Source organism: Saimiri boliviensis, chromosome 6 (genome assembly GCF_048565385.1).
Source record: "Saimiri boliviensis isolate mSaiBol1 chromosome 6, mSaiBol1.pri, whole genome shotgun sequence".
Classification (NCBI taxonomy): Eukaryota; Metazoa; Chordata; class Mammalia; order Primates; family Cebidae; genus Saimiri; species Saimiri boliviensis.
In genome coordinates this window covers 55,423,883-55,442,044 of record NC_133454.1, presented here as the reverse complement: position 1 = coordinate 55,442,044, position 18,162 = coordinate 55,423,883, and the positions used below count along the sequence as shown (strand labels likewise).

Genomic DNA, 18,162 nt, shown 5'->3' with positions numbered 1-18,162 from the left:
CCAGGCCCCCTCCTCTGAATGCCATCCCATTCATCAATATCCTTGCACAATTGTGGCTCCCAGAATGAAATGCAAGGCTCCAGATGTGGTCTGACCACTGCCAAGCAGGAGGGCCATGCCATTATCTCCCCTCTTCTGCGCTCTGTGCTTCAATTAATAGAGTCCAAGATGGCATTTGCTTTCCTGGCAGCCTCACCCCACTGTTGGCTCACGTTGCTCTTGGTCTATTACTGTCGAATCCACAATTCTCCATCTCATCCCTGAGGACTACATCAAAGTCCTTACAGAATGCCTTGCTGAAATCCAGATGTGCCATGTCCATGGTGCCCTGCACGTCTACCAGTCTAGAAAACCTAGCGGCAGGAGAAAGGAGTTTGTTGTGGCTGGATTTGTACTTGGTGAACCCAAGATGCTTCCTAGTGATTGCTCCTTTTTTTCCTACGGGTTCATGAACCATCCACTCAATAATCTTTCTTTAGTGCCCTCTACGGAGCTCTTCTCACCCAAGGTGCTTGCTCAGTGTCTGGACTGAGCAACAGTGACAGGCCACCTGATTGATCACACCGGTTGTGAGTGAGCTGCCTGGGGAAAAGCAGAGAGGAGAGTAAGTCCAAAAACCACCAACTCAAAAATGCTCATGGAAGTTGTAAATAGCTTGATAGAGGGACGTTGAGTCTCTGGGTTGGAAAATTTATTAACAATGCCGAAGGTATTTCACTTTCCCTGCGCGATGTTTGATTCTAAGAAAATATGAAAACATTACTGGAATCCCAATTCTGCCAAACCATTTCCTTTCTCCTATAATTAGGCACTCTGGATTTTAGTATCATTTTTTTGTGTGTTTGTTTCTTCTGATTTCCACAGCCTATTTTTAGACCAATCATGACTCATTTTTGAAAGGCGTTAGGAAAAAATAAAGTATTTTTCCCCAGCAATCAAATGTTTCCATCCTCTGGGTGACACACATTAGGTAAGTCATAGCTGGTGACAGACGTGGGACCTGGGGCAGGGGGAGGGGAGCCCACAGGAGAAAGTTCCCTGCTCTGGGGGGAGGAAACAGTGAGGGGAGGATCCACACGGAGACCTTCAGCCCCCAGCCAGACCCACTGATTCACCCAACGCTGTCCTCCAAAGAGGAAGATGGATCCAGGAGCCAGGAGGGCCCACCCACGGGAAGTGCAGGTTGCACCAGGATGATGCCAGAGAGACATCCCAGCCTTGAAGAGCTGCCCCTGGGAGAACCATCAGGCTCATTATTCTTCAGGCAGAAGCAGGAGGAACATGAACAAGGAAGTCTAACTAGCTCAGAAAAAGAAAGAGCTAACTATGAGATGTTCAACCCCTCCCACGGTTCCTCCTCACATTTAAGATCAAAATGCAGTCTGGGCGTGGTGGCTCACACCTGTAATCCCAGCACTTTGGGAGGCTGAGTTGGGTGGATCCTGAGGTCAGGAGTTCGAGACCAGCCTGGCCAACATGATGAAACCCCATCTCTACTAAAAAATACAACAAAATTAGCTGGGCATAGTGGCAGGCGCTTGTAATCGCAGCTACTTGGGAGGCTGAGGCAAGAGAATAGCTTGAACCTGGGAGGCGGAGGTTGCAGTGAGCTGAGTGCCACTGACTCCAGCCTGGGTGACAGAGCGAGACTCAGTCTCAAGAAGAAATCAAAATGCCAACTCCTGGGTTGGCTGGTAAAGTGTAAAGCCCTGAAAGAGTGTCTCCTGCACCCATGGCCTGAGTCCTTCCTCCCTCAGCTCCTCTCTGGAGGTGCCCCTGTAACTCAGGCTTAAAGCCCTGGAATTTGGTGTTCTCCACTCCCAACCTCCACGAGGCTCACCTGCCTCATCACATGGGTCACCTCCTCAGAGCGGTTCCCCTGACTGCCTCTAAAGTAGCCCCACATTCTATCATATGGCATGGCCTGCTGCATTTCCACATTGTGATTGCAGTTTTCTATTAGATGCTTTTCTTGTTTATAAATGTTAGATTGCAGTCTCCCACATGCTGCCACATACACACACATGCTAGAGGTAAGCCCTGTGAGGTCGGGGACCTTCTCACCCTACAGGGGTGACGGCAGCATCTAATTGTAGGAGGTACCCCACAAATATCTTCTGAATGAATGAATAAAAAAGTGAGTGATCAAAGTAGTGTAAACATGATGCTTGGTGTTAGGAGGGAATATCCCCCCCTCCCCCAAGAGAGAAAAAGTACAATCAGGAAGAGAGAGTCTGGCTGGAGAAGAAGGAAGAAAATCAAGAGACAATTTCATTGAACAAATCAAGGGAGGGGAGTTTCAAAATGGAGGGACTCATCACAGCATCAAATTCTACCAGAGAGACCTTGCAAGATCCAGAGGCAACCCTGGATTTACCGGGAGAGTAGTTGCTACAGACCTCAGTGTGAGCAGAGGAGGGTGTCAGGTGCTGCAGACGAGTGACGTGGTGGGGACGTGGGCAGTGTGGGAGAAGCTTGGCTGGGATTGAGGGGTGGAAGTGAGGGGCACTTTCTTGGGGGAGCAGGTGGCTCCTGAATTGAGCTAAAAGAGCAGAGGAGAAAGAGGAATACATGAGATTACACAGCAAGGGACTGGAGCTGCACCTTCAGAGATATACACAAATACACAGGTGCCCAGGCAGTGCCACATTTTGGCCGTCATTCAGACTAACATTTCACATGCACTTAAAGGTGAGGTCAAGTGCTACATGAGAAAAGAGCTCAGAAGGCGGCTTTAGGAGACATGGCATGGCCTCTCGACAGGTCCTAGCAGGTTAGCTTCAGCCCCAAAGGTGCACCACACACCCACAGAGCTAAGCCAGGGCTGGGTGGCTAATGGGGCCACCCACCCCAGAAGGTGATTGAGCATGGCCCTTTCAGTCTCACTCTAGACCCCAAGTGGTTTATAAGTGTATCATCCCTGGGAAGAGCACCGGCTCTCTCCAGTTGGTGAGTTTCCAGGAATATTTCAGCGTGTTACTAAGCGTGACATGCCAGGAAGCTACCCAGTCTTAACACAGCTCTCACCAGGGTCTGGTTCTCTGCCAGGGGCTCTCTGTGCCCTCCATGTGTAGAGGGGGACTTGACTCTTGTCGTGGTGGGTACAAAGCTGATGTGGGAGTGAAGAGAAAAGATATGGGCATAGCAGGCCTGAAACAGTAGTGAGGAGTGGCCTCTGAGCCCTGTCCCCAGCCCCGCCCCTTGACACACTTGCTTTCTTGGGATTTAAAATGGTAGAAAAAATGTGATGGATTTAGATTCAAGGGATGCAGGTTTCCATCCTGGTTGTGCTCTTAACCAGCTCGGGGATTTTAGATGGGTCACTTACTCTCTCTGGATCAATAAAATAAAGGGAGCAGAGAGAGAGAGACCTGAATCTGACTGCTCAGTTCCCTCCACTTTCAGTGTTGCCTGAGACACCCCAGATACCTGAGTCTGATAAATTCGTACCCCTCAAGTTCAACAATCACCTCTTGTGAATGTGTGTTCCGAAGAAATGAGGCTCCCTCAGGGGTGCCTGGAGCAGTCTGGTCATTTGAATTGGATACGGAGATGGGCAGAGAGAGAGAGAGCTCAGGACAGCTTCATGGGCAAGTTGGAGTGTCCAATCAAAAGACAAGAAGTCACCCATGAGAATCGAATACCCTCTGAGAAAGCAATCATGTTTTGAGCACGAGGAAAAAGAAGGATGGAACTGTTCTCTTCTGGGAAGAATCTGCAGTCCCAAGGCAGTGAGAAGACACACCCAGGAAACCCGAATCACTGACAAAGAAACTCCTCAGTGAGGGGACGAGGGCTGAGGGCGGGGTGTGCAAGGTGCAGGCGACCCCACGCCAAACCAGCTCATCCCAAGCAGTCCCAGTCAGAGGTTCATTTTTAGTAGGTTTTGAAGGAATCGAGGATTATGAATTGGACCAGAGGCAGCAGAGGTTTATCTGGGTTGGGGACAGGGAAGGACATGAAGTAGCCAAAACACATCACCAAGAGTGGGTGCTGGCTGCCAGGAGCCCACCTGTCCTGTGGAGGGCATTTTGCCTCCGGAATCTTCTCTCAAAGGAAGATCCAGAAGCCCTGTTTTTTGTTCATTTGAAACCATATGGGCCAGGGCCCCCAGAGCCTGAGTGGTGGGGGATGGCATTGGGAGAGATGGGTTTTTATTTATTTATTATTTATTTTTATTTTTATTTTTTTATTTTTGAGGTGGAGTCTTGCTGTGTCTCCTAGGCTGGAGTGCAGTGGCATGATCTTGGCTCACTGCAACCTCCGCTTCCTGGGTTCAAGCGATTATCCTGCCTCAGCCTCTGGAGTAGCTGGGACTACAGGCACCTACCACCATGCCAAGCTAATTTTTGTATTTTTTAGTAGAGACGGGGTTTCACCATGTTGGACAGGATGGTCTGGAACTCCTGAGCTCAGGTGATCCACCTGCCTCGGCCTCCCAAAGGGCTGGGATTACAGGTGGGAGCCACCTCAACCGGCAGAGATGGGTATTTAGATGCCTGGAATGGCTGTGGGGCTTGAGTGTGATGGGTGAACTCTGCAGGTTTGTCACTGCCTAGTGCCTGGCTTCCTGGTGACAAGCTCCTCATAGGCTTAACGAGGAGCTGCCTGCTCAGGCACTGTCTCCCGTCCCACTGGCCTGTGTCCATGAACCCCTTGTCCTACTCACTGTGGGCCCCAGTGGGGTGGGAGGCCGAGGAATACTCTGTGCTTCAAATGAAAAAATAAAACTAAGTACTGTGTCCCCAGATGGGACACGCAGAAACGCAGCGCTCCCCATTGTAACCATGTCTGGCTGCGATCAGAGCACTGATGTTCCCTTCCATGTTGCCTCTCTACCCAGCCACACAGTTCCCAGCCTCTGGGAAGGAAGATTTCGAGGTGGGCAGGCACAGACACCGTGCCAGGAAGCCGACCGCTAGCACTTAAAGGTCATGATGGTTGCCCAAGTGCGCTGTGCCCCACCTGGGTGAAAGGCGTGTGACTGGGAGTCATGCCTGTTTCTCAGTCTGGGGAAGGCCCAGTTGGCTAACCAAGGGGAGCATGGCGGAGCAAGGAGCTGTAGGAACCCAGAGACACTGTGGCCCCGCTGGTGAGGACTGGCTTCCCGTGGACCTGGGCCCTCCACTATGGCCTACAGAATCCCCTCTCCCCAGACCTCCTCTGATCTGTCTTGCTCACCAGAGCTCTGGGTGGCCCTCATGAAGCAGTCTCCCTTCCATTGCCCATATAAGGAGGGTCCCACCAGAGTCAGCCAGGGAATCCAGTGACCTCCCAAAGGGACCTGCACACCCTCAGGATGGGCCTGGGCAGAGAGCCAGGGGTCAGCACAGGACACGATGCAGACCCCACGCTGGAAGGAGGCCTCCCATCACCCTCTGGAAAAAAACCCAAAGTGCCCAGTTACATTTGAATTGCAGGTAAGTAATGGATTGTTATTTAGTGTACATCTCCCGTATTGTATGGGACATACCTATATTAATCCATTGATTTGTTGCTTACCTGAAATTCAACTTTAACAAGGCATCCTACTTTGTATCCAGCGACCCTTCCCCTGGCTGTTCTATGGAGGATTGGAATCCTTAAAAAGGACAGGGGGAATCACGGGGAAATTAATTTCCCAACAGCCAAGGCCCAGCCTGCAGCTCCTCACATCCACAGGGGGCTGTGCAAGGTCTATTTAGGGGGTCCCTGTGCTCACCAGAAAGCCCAGGCTGTGGCCTCTGCTCCCACTCACCCCACATTAAGTACCACCAAGCACTGTAGAGCTCCCCTATTCCACTGTCCGAGGTCAACTCACTAGCAGTGCTGCTCCCGGAGGGTTGCGGCCAATCCAGGCGTCAGCCCTGCAGGGTTGCGGCCAATCCAGGCGTCAGCCCTGTCTCCACCTCCATCCCTGCCCCTCCAGTCTGAGAATCCACTTCCTGGTATGCTTTTCTCTGCCCTCATGAACTGGAGACCATTTGTTTTCACTCAGCCTGGGTTCAGATGCTTTCAATGAATGAGAACTTCTGGTCCTGTGGTTTTGATTCCAGTCTGGAACATTTTCTCTCAAAGCAGGAGCAAGGAAACAGCTGATACCTGCCTTCTCTTTGTCTCCCCTCACAGATCCCTCCAAATGCTATCTATCCCCTCACCCAGTTCTCTCCTGGGCCCCCAGCCTTTCCAGGGATCCCCAGCCCCTATGCTGCCTGGTTGCAGGTTTATTACCCATGCTGCCCTTTGCTCCGGCTTAGGCTAATTGAGGCTGGCACACGAGTAGGGGCCGCTAATGGGCTTCCTCTGCACAGGCTCTCAGCCGGCAGATGGAAGGGACATGATTGCTTCCTTTCCTGACCATTAAGCAGAGCAGCCAACACCATGCATGGCTCCTGGCTGAGCAGCAGGGCATATGGACCAGCAGGGGACATGCGGGCTGGGAATTCTCCTACCCCAACCCTGCTCAGTTAGCAAAGGCATCAGGACCTGGGGCCGGCTGAGAAGCCAGGGACGACCAACTGTCAGGCTTCCTGCCAGAGGCTCAGCCCAGGCTGTCTTCACATCTACCCCTTCCAGCAGACCCCTGGGGCCTCTGGGAAGAGTCCGCTTGCTCCTGGCCCTGGACAGGAGATGGGGGGATTGGCTAGGGCAGCCCAGCCCAGGGACTCTGGAGGGGTTCTCATATAGGAAAAAGAAGCAAGGGTCACCCACTCCTGGAATGCTGCCCTCCCTCTGCACTCCCATGAACCCCTATATATAAACATCTTCCAGAATTTCTCTTAAACACCACCTCCTCCCGGCAGCCCTCTCTGATGTTCCAAACTAGGTCAGATGTCCCAATATATATTCTCACAGCACCTCAAGCTTCTCTTATCACTCATCAAAGTTACAATTACTGCAATAAAAGATGGAATTTACATATAATAACTAGGGTGGGTAAGACAAAATTACTTTATTTCCCATCGCTGACCACTTCTTGATCTAGGTTCTCCATCCCTGGTGACAGTTTGGTGGGTGTGGGGGGTCATAAGGGATGGAGAGAGGGAATCAACTTACCATTAAACAGTAATTCCATTTAAAAGTCCCTTTTGCTATCATTTCTTCCATCCTCCTTCCTTGGATGGCCTTGGGCGGGGGGGTGGGTTGTGTCTCCTGTGGTGGCCAGGGCAGGGCCCCTAGCCCACCTGCTGCCCTCTGGGTTATTGTTGGCCTCCATGACATATGCCCCCAGGCCACCTGTCCCTGGGTGTCCAACCTGTTACCCTCTGACTGCACATGATCTTTCCTGACTTCGGATATAGCACTCCCAGATGAAATCCCAGCTGCTCCCACCACCTGCAGTCACATGACCTCCTCATCCTAACTGCATGCCTCTATGTCCACAATTCTTGCACACTTCTGCAGTTTCCCCTTAGGGACACATGGGAACTCCCAGATCTTCTCTTGTGTTGGATCTAGGGCATTGGCAGCCAGGAACACTGATTAAAAACCACCCTGCAGAGCTCCCTCAACCAGGACTGCCCACGTCTGACCCAGGGCCACAGCAAACCCGGACCTTCTCTGGGAGGTCTGTCTTCACCTCAGGCTGCACACAGAAGGCAGTCCACAGCCCCAATATTCTCAGGTCCCCCACACCTACCTGGGAACATTTCTCACCTGCTCCTGCTCTGAAGTTTGACCCAGTGACATGGGTCATGGAAGAAGGTGACATGGAAGAAGACAGCTCACAGCCTCCCCTACCTCCCAAGGTACCAGGAAGAGCCTTCTCCTTCCTGCTATTGGAGTTCCCTTTGGGTTCCCCCAAATGCTTCCTGTACAGCCTGCAGAACCCTGAGCCCAAATAAACCTCCTTTTTAAATAAATTACTCAGCCTCAGGTATTACTTTATAGCAATGCAAACGGACAAACACAAAGCGCCAGCTTAAAGCTATGCCCAGGCCCCCCAGCTTTGCTCTGCTGATGCAAAGGGTTGCTTCATAAATGTAAAAAAAAGCTTTTTGTCTCTACAAATTAAGCTGTCAAGACCATAGTTTCACAAGGCCTTTTAAAAGTCAAGCAATGACCTCTTTGTTCCAGAACCATTCAGTTTCTTTTATGCTTTCTTGAATGTAAAAGAAAGGTGAGAGGTGACAGCTTTCAAACTCAGTTTTTAAAATAACCTTAGGAGCTCCCTGCAAAAGTGAACCCATTGCTCACATGCAACTCGCGAAGAACAGGTGGTGGATCCCTGCATCCGGGGATCTCCCAAGGCCCTCTCAGCTCTGCCAGTCAGCAGCGGTTACGCCCTAGCAAAGGAGCGAGATCAATATACAAACAACTGCAGCGTAAGGCAGGGACCAGAGAGTGCTACGGAAAGGTGCAAGGGCCCTTAGAAGGTCAAACAGGGAAGAGGATTTATCAATTAGAGTGTGAGTTCTCAACATTTTTTTAGCCTATGACCCCAGTAATGCTTTCTCTCGCTGTCTGAAGTACAATTCCATTAATGCAGAACAGTTTGTTAACCTCACTTTTGGCAGTTTTATGGATAAAACAACAGACATGATTATAACTTTTCAAACTACACATACTCACTTTCTACCCACCTACCCACACTCCACACAGATTCAGACGAAGCCCCAGCAGGAAGAAGAGGGTGTTGGGTGGGTCATTGAAGTCAAAGGAGGCTTTAGGGGTGGCATGGAGGCAGGGCTTGAGAGATGAGTGATATCCAAACAGATAGGAGTGACGGCTTCCAGGCAAAGGGAACCCCCGTAGCAGATGGGCGTGGGAGGAGAGGGGTAGTGTACTCAAGGTCTGGCTGGCAGTGGGGTACACAGAAGGGCGCAGTGGAAGACGAGGCCAGGAGGGTCGGCCTTGGATGCCAGGCTGGGGAATCTGTACCTGAAAGGTGCTCTGAAGACTGACTCAGGGCTGAGCAGGGGAAAGTTTGCGCAGCTGAGTGGAAAGGGCCTGACCTTCCAAGGTGAGGATTCTCTGGCCTTTTACTCCATCCTTGACCCTAGGACTGAGTTAAGCTTCCGGGAGAGGATTCATCTGCAGCCTGGTCTTCTCCTGGAACCCTGCCCAATGCAGACATGCAGATACACTCCACAAAAGCTTTCATAAGGCCTGTAGCTGAAAGAACAGAAGGAATCAAATGTAAAGATATTATACTGTCCACTGTATGTAACAGAAAATTGAACTCAAAATTACTTAAACAATAGAAATCTATTGACTCATGAAATTGGAATGCCCAGGGGAAATGTCAGCTTCAGGATGGGTTTCACCCAGAGGCTGGTAATGTCTCACGAGACTTGGCTGCATTTCTCTGTGATTCTCTCTACTGTCCTCTTCTAATGTATCAGTCTCATTCTCAGATTGAGCTCCCTCACAGCAGCAAAATGGGTGCTGACAGGTCTGGGGCCACATGCTTCCTTTTTCATAACTAGGGAGATTTAAAAGGCTTTTTTTTTTAACCCCAACTTTTAACACAAATCCCAACTTTTTCTCTGATTGGACCAACTTACATCAAAAAGTAGCTCTCAAGCCTATCACCATGGCTAAGAGAATCCTATGCATTGATTGGCTTGGTGCTGGGTTATATGCCTTTTCCTCACCCAATCACTGGGGCCAGAGAAGGCAAGAATATTGTGATTGGCTTAGCCCATAAGGACCAACCCAGAAGTTGAGTCCTGCTCAGGTAGCATGGCTGCTATGCAGTGAGAAAGGGATCAGTGGATGCTGGGGAAGCAGACACCGCAGCCCAGCACAGATGTCTATTTTGCTTTTCTCATGAAAGATTGGGTGAGTGAGAGAAGAAATTACAATTAGACTTAGAACTTCCAGAGTAATTTGAAGGTCACCTATAGACTTAACTTGCCTGTATCCTCAAGGTCACACAAAATTGTGAGCTGGCTGTAATATATTGTTAACATCTTTCGTTCTCTTTCCTTTTCTCTTCAATCTCTCTTTTCCTTCCCTTTCCCCCCTTCCGTGTTTCCTTATCCCTTGGCTTGCCTAACTTCGTTTCTTTTTTCCATTCCTTCCTATTTCTCTGTCATCACAGTGCTCTATCGCCCCTCAATCCTGGCTCTCCCCACCGCCTGGGTCTTTCATCTCTAGCTTCTCCCTCCCTCCCTGTGCACATCTCCAGTTACCCTCTCCCAAAGCTTCTGAGTTTAATTTCATCTCCTCCAGATTGCTTTATTGGTTCTGCAAAAGAGCAAGGCTAGCTAGAGCCATTATGGGTGCATATGGTGTGCATTAGACTCAAAAAATATTTAAGGAAAATACTGTGGCAAATGGAATCAATAAACTCCACATCAAACTATCACCAGGAAGAGGGAGAAGGCTACCTTCAGCTAAGTGTGCTGGGAACAGCTCACCATTCAGCAGCAAGAGTCCGAGGACACTTGATTGCCCATCCCATAGTGCACATTGGCCTGAGCAAGCTGTGGACTTCGTGCACTCCAGTCTCCCTCTTTCCCAGCTGCACCTGGCTCTGACACACCTCCCCTCACCCCTCCTGGCCCTCACTTCTCTCTGCTGCTGAAGAACCCAATGGCTTTCAAAGCTCCCCCCTCCCCGCAGAGTGCAGTTGATCAGTGGTGCTGAAGAAGAAAGGGAACATGATGATGGGAAAAGAGGGAAGAGGACTGGGGGAACAGAGGCATTTGCATTGTGCTACTTTTAGACCCAAAGATGAATTCCTTCATAATTATAATTTTTTCTTGAAAGAAAATGAGAGTTTGGTGGGTGGTGCTTGTGCCCCTATCTACTCTTTGTGCTCCCCCTGCAACAGACAGGGAAAATAAGAGGAAGGAGCAACACAGAAGTGAGAGGAGAGAAAACCAGAGGGGAATTCATTCCTCAAAACTGGAGTCTCCAGGAGCCTTCCACCTCTCCCCAAAGCTTTGGTATGGTGGATTTCAGGAAGGATGAACCCAGGCTAAGATCACTCTGGGAATCTGAGCTGTCTCCCAAGCAGAGTTGCCCTGGAGATCTGTTTGCTACGAGAGACAGAAGAACATGACTATAGGAATCAGCTTCCTTTAACAACACTTCTATCACATCTCTAGTCTATCCAAGTGCTTTTGCACACTCTCCAGTGCTTCTTGGATTAAAAAACAGTTAGTACTTCTAGGTCCCACAGAAGAAGGATCCTCTTCTGGGCCCTCTATCCAGTGATAATTCCCCAAAACCTCACAGGAACCTGAGTCCACCCCATGCAACTTAATGAACTGAACTTCCCCTACACCATGCCTCACTAGAGCGCTGCCTCTAACACGAAACACAGCAGTATCACTCTATCCAGGACAGCTCCAGGGGCAGAGGGGAGGAGTGAATGGGTAGAAATAGGGAACCAGAGGGCAAGACACATGAAACAGGGTCGTAGCTTACCACCTACTGTGTGAATTTAGACAACCACTAACAATGAAGACCTCAATTTTTCCAAATTACAATAAAGGGGTGAATAAATCAAAGGATTTTAGGCTAGGATCCAGGGATCCCCTGAATTTGCATGGGCACTGTTGTTTGTAAGTGCACTTTTCTGGTAACGGGCTTCATCACATCCTCAAAGGGGTCTAAGAACCCCAAAAGTTGAAAGGGAGCCATAGAGGGAGCCAGCGCCCAAGTTTGCTTGTGCATTAGACTCAAAAAATACTTAAGGAAAATACCGTGGCAAATGGAATCAATAAACCCCACATCAAACTATCACCAGGAAGAGGGAGAAGGCTACCTTTAGCTAAGTGTGCTGGGAACGGCTCACCATTCAGCAGCAAGAGCCCGAGGCCACTTCACTGCCCATCCCATAGTGCGCATTGGCCTGAGCAAGCCGTGGACTTCATGCACTCCAGCCTCCCTCTTTCCCAGCTGCACCTGGCTCTGACCACACCTCCCCTCACCCCTCCTAGCCCTTACTTCTCTCTGCTGCTGAAGATCCCAATGGCTTCCACACCTACCCAAAGCGTTCTAAGCCTTCCTAAACCTCCAGGTGTGATAGCTGTTCAGAGTCCTGGGTTTCTCCCCTGAAGATGTACCTTGGAGTCCCTTCCTTAATGCTCACATGTGGCCTTTACAGGACTGCTGTGTCACTTTTCTCTGTAGCTGATACCAGCCTACTCCTTCTTTTAGTATAGTTTAGACAGGCTCCTTTTATTACAATAAATCTTATTGAACATGAATAAAATGAAAATAACATTAAGTTGGCCAAGTTCTCAAAAATCTTATCAATTCCACTCAAAGTAGCAAAGCTGCTTATTTGGCACCAAAATTACCTCTTCCTAGAGTGACTGCTATCTTCACAGATGGGCCAACATCTTCATAGTTACCAGTTTTGGTCACTTCCCACCAAACTGCCTTTGTCCCCAAACCAGCCTCTAATCCCCATTATGTTAGGCTCCAGGTGCCATCTTGCTTCTGGGCACCCAGACACTAAACTCCCTAAACATTTTGCCTCATTCAAGGACAAACATCTTTAAACCTAAGACTTTCACCTGGGTACAGTGGTGCATGCCTATAATCCCACCTACTTGAGACTATGGGGTGGAAAGATAGCTTGAGCCCAAAAGGTCAAGACTAGTCTGAGCAACATAGCAAGAACCTGTCTCTAAAAATTTTTTTTTAAACCACAAAATACAAAGACTTTATTTTCTGATCAAATGCTAATTATAGTGACTCAAGCCTCTTGGGTGCTCAAGAAATAGACATTGAATTGAAAAGCAAGTGAACAAATGAATCAATTAGTAAATTAGTGAAGCAAATGAATGAAAACTTCACTTCTATTACTCTCCCAACTCCCATTTCTCCTGGGTTGGAGACCTCTGGCTCAATTCCCATATAGGGCCAGTGATTTGCAAGTCATGTCTGACCCTTCTGAGTCAGAAAATCGCTGAACCCTCCTATGTCTGGTATAGATCAATCCACCACTGAAGCCTTCTTAAACAGTAGACTGATGTCTTTCCTCTGTAATAGAAAATTTAAATATTTCTTCCACCTGGTTCTTTCTCTCTTCATTCTCCTTTCATTTGAAACTTCAATTAAATATATTCTAGACTTTCTCATTTTGTCCTCCTTGTCTTTTACCCTCCTTTCTGTATTTTCCACTTTTTTTCCTTTTTTAGCAAATTCTTCAATAGTGATGTATTTTCCATCTTTTTGTCTCTCAGTGCTACACTCTGAACAGTTTCTTCTGACCTTAATTCCAATTCAGTAATTTTCTCTTTAGCTGTGTCTAATCTGTTTTTAAACTCATCCATCAAGTTCTTAGTTTTAGCTATTGCAGTTTAGTTCTATAATTACTTTTTAAAAAATTTATTATGTATTCAATAGTTTTCAGTTCCCTGATGAAGTTTTCAAGCTGGTGTTTTTTATTTCTTTGAACATAGTAAGCATGGTTATTCTATAGTCTATGTCTAATAATTCCAATATCTGAAGTCAGCATGAGTCTGTTTCTATTGTCTATTGTTTCTACTAGCACTCGCTTATAGCATCTTGTTCCCTCGTGTGTTGATCATCTTAGAATATATGTATGACATTCACCTCACTCCAGCTACTATTTCTCTAGTCTTCTCAGAGAACTTTGAGGATGGAGGTTATAAATTCAAAGGGGCTGCTATTCCTGTCAGGATGCCATCTAACACTGTTGTTGAAAGTCCAGCTGGAAAACTACTCAAAGAGGTCTGAAACTGGGACCCATTCTTGTCAATAGCTGCCCTACCTTTGGAAAGCATTGAAGTGTGCTTGAGGGTTTCAGTGACAGTTGGGAGTGGGGAGTGGTAAAGGAAGAGACTCCTGGGAGACTTCTTCCCACTTCTTCACAAACACCAAACCGTGGTCCCACCCAAGGGCATCAGCACCACTTTGTGAGCAACCATAGAAAAGGAGACTTTCAATGGAGCTTGCCTGGACAAGGCAGGGATGAAATCAGGCTTCAGAGGTTGCAAAACTGTCACCTGGCAGAGCAATATTCAGTCTGTTAATGTATTTTATTCATTTATTCATTTGTTGTTTTAAAGTACTGCTCAGAACCAGCAGATTTAGACCAACTTTTAAAAATCAGGACATGTAGCTTCTCTTTAAAGACCAAAGGTTCTGATAACGCTGAGCACTGATACCAGGAGGTAACAATTGGCTGAAGCTGAGAAGCAGTCGTCCCTGAGAAACAAGTGCTCTTCAGGAGCTGCATTTACCACCACTCAGGCAACAAACGAATTTGCACTTACTCTGCCCACTTCACTTAATTACTGCCTGGCCCTGTAAGAATTTAATTTTTCAGTCCTTGACCTAGAGAAAAGACAGTGTGTAATTACGATCCCTAGGAAACCAAGACTGAGACAGACAACACACAGTCAGTTAAGCAAGAGATCAGACAGGCACGGGACCTCTCAGAGGCCCCTGCTGACTCTGCGGGAATGTGCCACAAGGTCCGCCTGGCCCCTCCCCAGATTCTTACAAGGCCTCCCTGCCTAGGCCAGGTGACTGTGTCCAATGCAGCCTGGCCATTTCCTGTCAGATCAGCCTTGGGCAAATCATTTAACATCTCTAAGGCTCTGTTTCCTCATCTGTAAAATGAGAATGGTCATAGTTCCCAACGCATAGGATTGTTGTGAAATTAAATGAGATAATGAATGAAAAGGTCTAGCATACCATCCCATAGATAATGGGGGTGTCTGCTGCTTCTCCTCACCCTGCCTACTCTCACACTCCCTGGGTGCCCTTAGGACCAGAGACTGCAAGGGTCAGAGTCACCGTCATCCTCTTTGATGTATAGATAATGAAACCAAGGCCCAGAGAGGGGTATTTCCCTAGATGCTGCAGTGTGAGCATCTATGCTTGGTCCAGTGACACAAATCTGTCCAGGCCAACTCAGACTCAAATAATAGCTAGGACTGAGGTGAGGTAGGAGGGAAGGCTTCCTGGAGGTTGCGAACTCTAAGCAGGATTTGGAAGGAAATGTGGAACCCAGACTGGCAAGGAAAGTTTTCTTATATGCTGTTCCCCATAACCCACACTTTTGAGACACCAAAACTGAAAGCATTTTACTGTCTTTGAGCTCCAAACAATAGTCCCTAACCCCATCCTCACCCAACTGCCCTGTCCCAACAAATGACTCAAAATACACTTATTTGCCCTCCGAGTTCTAACTAGAACTAGGAAACGGCAGACAGACAGACAGACAGACAGACACACACACACACACACACACACACACACACACACACACACATGGTTGGGGGGCAGGTCTTCTCTTGTGGGGCCCTTTCATCACCCGCTCATCTCTCCTGTGGAAAATCCTCAAATTGATACATTCCTTAACAGAATTAAGTTTTCTCTAAGGCAGTGATCAAAGCGATCTTCCTTACCAACGAAAATAAGAAGGCTCCAGGAGAAATTGCCATCTAGAACCAAACTCATGAAACTCAGGTGCTTTCCTTTGTTTTTTCTAATGAGTTTTAAGTTGGGCCCCCCTTGGGACATTGAGCAAAGCCTGCCACTTCCTGAAGTTCCTTCCTTCCCACTTCCTGCTGCTCCTCTGCCAGGCTCTCAGGACCCTCTCAGTCAACCCTCCCTGCACCCTGCAGAGAGCTCTCCTTACCTTCCAGACTTCTCCTTGGGCTGCTGTTTCCTCACCATCTCCTCGATTGCTGCAGCTGCCGCTGACCACCACCACCACCACCACACACACACACACACACACACGTGCATGCACACACACTCTGCCATCGCCATTCGTAGGCTCCTCTCTCTGCCTCTGTGGGAATATGGCTTTCCTCTTTCCTTTCCTTCCACTGGAACCACTGTGGCCCCAGCCATGGTCAGTTCCCTGTTCTCATCTTCTCTGACCTCTCAGTGGCCCAAAAGACCCCCTTCCTTCTGAAAATACTCCCTCCTCTTGGCTTCCCTAACCTCCACTGACCTGGGTCTCCCCTATCCAGCTCCTTCTCAGTCCCCTTGTCAGGCATCTTTCCTGACCTCAAAATGCTGGCACAGGAAGTTCTCAGGCTAAAACTGCAGTTTCACCACATCCTCACCAACACTGTGTCTTACTTTTATTTTTAAAAATCTTTGCTAGTCTGAAGGCAAAATACTGTTCTGTTGTTTACATTTCTGTTTCTTTCCTGTAGGAGGACTCATTAGGGCCTTGTAGGCCATGGCAAAAAGTTTGAGTCGTCTTTGAAACTCCAGCAGAGGAGGAGTAGCATCATACAGTTTTCATCTTCACAAGTCCCTCTGGCTGGTGAGAGGAGGCTGGACTGAAAGGAAACAAGGACAGCAGTGCCGGCAAGAGAGGACAGTCGCATGGGCTGGGGAGGCGGTGCAAGGCTGAGACACGAAGGGACCTGCAGGTGCTGGCAGCAAGGGTGCTGGCATGAGGGAAGGGGGAATCAGGGATGATCCTTGGGTTTTCAGCCTGAGTAACTGGAAGAGTAGTAATGGCTACCACTTACAGGGAATGGCCGTGCATCAGATGCTGTTGTACAGGCTATGCGTGTTTTCACGCACTTCTGCTCCTCCGCTCTGGGGAATAGGTGCTGTTGGCCTCTCCTAGCCCTGGCTTGAAAATAAGAGCCTCAACCTCAAACACATTGAACACTTCATTTTGAATGAATGTGATAAGATGTTTGAACAGCTCGACGTGGGTCGCGATGTCCAGGATATTTTCCGCATGACACAGCCATGAGAAGCAGGTCATGATGTTCAGGGCTACCTTGAGCAAAGAGATCTGTCCAGTCCGCCACAAGTTCATGCGAGGTCCAGTGGAGATCTTCATGGATGATGAGAAGAAGTTGACGCTGCATGGGTTGCAGCAGTGCTACATGAAACTAGAGGACAACGAGAAGAATCGGAAGCTGTTTGATCTTCTGGATGTCCTTGAGTTCAACCAGGTGGTGATCTTTGTGAAGTCTGTGCAGTGGCACATTGCCTCGGCCCAGCTACTGGTGGAGCAGAACTTCCCAGCCATTGCCACCCACTGGGGGGATGCCCCAGGAGCAGAGACTTTCTCAGTATCAGCAGTTCAAACATTTTCCATGGCAAATTCTTATGGCTACTAACCTACTTGGCTGAAGCATAAGCATTAAGTGGGTGAACATGGCTTTTAATTATGACACGCCTGAGGATTCTGACACCTGCCTGCACTGAGTGGCCAGAGCAGGCTGGTTTGGTACCAAGGGCTTGGCTATCACATTTGTGTCCATTGAGATTGATGCTAAGATCCTCAATGATGTGCAGGATTGCTTTGAGGTCAATCTTAGTGAGCTGCCTGATGAGCTCGACATCTCCTCCTACTTCGAACAGACATGGTAGATGACTCTTCCATTGTGGAATGTGACCATCTTTCCTTCATAAGAGGACACTAGGGTGGGGGTGAAGGAGACATCAGTTCCTCCACCCCTGACAGCCCCCTTCTTCTGCATCACTACCACTCCTGAACCCCCATTTCTGACGTGTCAGAATGCTTTTTAACAAAACTAAAAACTATATATTATATATTATACTTATTCATTGTATGCTATATAATATGCATATATATGCACTATACTCATATATATGCTATACTCATATATATATTATGTATATACTATAAATATATCATAGTTGAGGGCACTGAGCCCAGCAAGCGCATGCCAGAGCCAGAATTCCAACCCAGGTGGTCTGACTCCAGAGTCCACACTCCCCGTAGCCATACTCACGGCCTCTGTTGAGAGGGTTGAGTAATTAGTAAGATGGAGAAGACTAGGGGTGGAGGGGGATGGTCCCAGCGGGGAATCCCCCAGGGTCAGGGCCCAGGCATCTGCATTCTTCAGCCTCCCGGTGGCCTGACCACAGGCAGGCTGTGTGTAATACTTACACTATTGAGGCCTTCCAGAAACATGCAAAGAGGCAGGGGAACAGAGGAGGGGATCTGAGCTGGTTTTAGGAAGCTTCTTCAAGGGCAGGAGGGTCTCAGGCTGAGAGGGAGAACATCTGACCTCTGTCTACATGGAGATTTGGATTTAACACTCACTTTGTCTAACCCTTTCCTCCTCCACACTCTTCCTTTCTCACTCATACACCTGCCCCTTGCCTGCTTGAGAGAGATTTACCTTATTAAATTTTAAAAAAAAACTATGTTTTCTTTCTTTTTTTTTGACAGAGTCTCACTCTGTCACCCAGGCTGGAGTGCAGTAGCACGATCTCAGCTCACTGTAGCCTCCGCCT

The 18,162-nt window shown here is 48.4% G+C and overlaps 1 pseudogene; it reads left to right on the top strand.

The window, feature by feature from the left end:
• Positions 1 to 5,043: 5,043 nt before the first annotated feature.
• LOC101042439 (spliceosome RNA helicase DDX39B-like) lies at positions 5,044 to 17,268 on the top strand (annotated as a pseudogene).
• Positions 17,269 to 18,162: the final 894 nt, after the last annotated feature.